A 2,317-nucleotide genomic window follows, 5' to 3' on the forward strand; every position below is an offset into this window, starting at 1 on the left:
TCAGTAATTCGTACTACTACAGCTATTGGCTTTTATACATATTTACATACCCACGCAACAACGTAGAAAACAATTTCTTTGTATATTACATCATACTATTAGTGTATAAGTTCACTTTGTATCCGATGGATGTAAAACGATAAACCATACATGTATCTTCATTTTATATAATCTCACTAAAGTAAGTGTAAATACCTTACGAGAGGTGAACACACTATAATATAAGAAAAAAAAAAAAAAAAAAAGCTGTAATTGGCATTTCCATGCATCACTCCTCTCTCCATAGGCATACATTCAGTATACCCCTTCCACGCGTCTCCAAAATATGTGCCTATGTGCCCATTTCCACGCGAATCCGTAGGCGCACTCTTGGTATATCCCCTCCATGCTTCTTAAATTAAAAAAAAAATATGTGCGCCTGGTTCGACCGCTTGGCCGCGACAGGGCCCTTGAAATAGTGGCCAAAAGTGAACTCGCGCCGTAGTATTGCAGTCAGCAAACTCTCTACTAATCTCTGCACAAAAATACAATTTTACATCTTACGATACAAGTTATGTCATGCCATACAAATTGTAATTAACTATTGAGCAACACGCATCACAAAAAATAAATTAACATATAATATAACAAAGTAAATACTATATGAAAAAATGAGTTTCAATTTACTCAAATGAAAAATTATACGACTTAAGGTTTGACACTGCCATGACCAAACTTAATAAAGACTCTTTAACGTAGTTCTTATAGAATCACTGAAGTTCACATCTGTTCAAGTCCCATAAAAAAAATTTTTTTATTTGAAGACTTCTTAGATAACGTAATTATACTAGCTTATTACCATGTAAACAATGTATTCAAGACATTTGGATTTTTTTTTTCGATAAGCAATGAACACATGCATACATACAATTTATTATTCCTTAGTTAATCATTAGAACTTACTAATTTTTTTATGTGAAGGCTGTTGGAACATTACAGATACATCCGGAAATTTCTCTTTAACCTCTTGCTCGTATTCTTTTTCACCCCGTGACTTCGACTGAAGTATATCATCATGCTGCTGTCCAAATTGCTCGTTAAAAATTTCTTGATCATCTACATAACGTCAATCTTCTTTTTGTTCTTGGTTACCTTCCTTATTTACATCTACTCAATCAAGGTCATTTGGATGATGGTCTTTCAAACTCGCATTTTCTATTTGAGCCATTGTGGTATGATTAATTTATTTTCACCAACGTCTTTCTTTCAAACTTTTTAAGGCTTTTGTCATGCCATCAATGAAACTATCCCGACTGCTTTATGATATTTTTTTGTTGATTTGCCATTGCCTCTATATTAAAAAAGGAACTGGTTTAAAATTAAATATGTTTCAACAGGTAACTACAGATTAATTTTATTAAAAATGTCAATTAGTATTCGTGGGAAAAACGAGTAAACGTAAGAGAGATGGTGCATGCTTTTTCGCTACTTGTTTTTCATCCAGTTTCATATCGTACGATTTTTTAATAGTATTTTGCAGCACTTAATAAATACTTTATGATTGTTGGTATGCACTGTTATTCAAACTTTTTTAAGTGTATCATTTCATTGTAATTTAAAGTATGACTGTAAGTGTGATTCATCATTCAAATGCGTACATAAAGAGTTTTCAGTATAAACTCATACGATTTCATATAAAATGACTTGTAACATAACTTTTATCAAAAATAACGACTATCTAATAGAAATTCATCTGAATATTATCTTATTTGTAAATATTGAAAAAAAATACTTTTTAACTCAAACCATAAATGTCATTTTTTAAATATAACAATAGAATCGTACGCAAATAAAATTGTGATAAAAAATTGTAAATTTAATGTTTCTTGGCATTTTGAGGAGTACCTGCAAAATGATATAAAATTAATAAAAAAAATGAATATGCTTACAGTGGTAATCTGAAACAGTTAATCACCAAGACACCAAGTAAAAATTTAATTGATTATACTCTTATTCAGAAGTAAAGATATGAATAGGCATAAGGCAAACATTCCCAAGCGTTAGCAAGTTTCGTTCACGACAACGAAGTTAAATTTCGTGGCACTTTTCCGAGCCATGAAATATATGGAGATATTTCTTCGTCACTGGCAAAGGCATGTTTAAAGTATATTGCTGCACAATTAACTGCGCTAACGCTTTCAAGGTACACGAAGTAATGGACCTGTATTTGAAGTAGTATAGTTATCCTGGTAGCAAATTGAATGCAATTCTTATGCAAAGTTTTGATTAGTAAATAAATTGCACAAGACGATGCTTGGTCTGCTTCCGCCGAATTACA

Source organism: Copidosoma floridanum, unplaced genomic scaffold (genome assembly GCF_036245765.1).
Source record: "Copidosoma floridanum isolate Cflo_tuat_1 unplaced genomic scaffold, Cflo_Japanese_pri ptg000015l, whole genome shotgun sequence".
NCBI classification, from domain to species: Eukaryota; Metazoa; Arthropoda; class Insecta; order Hymenoptera; family Encyrtidae; genus Copidosoma; species Copidosoma floridanum.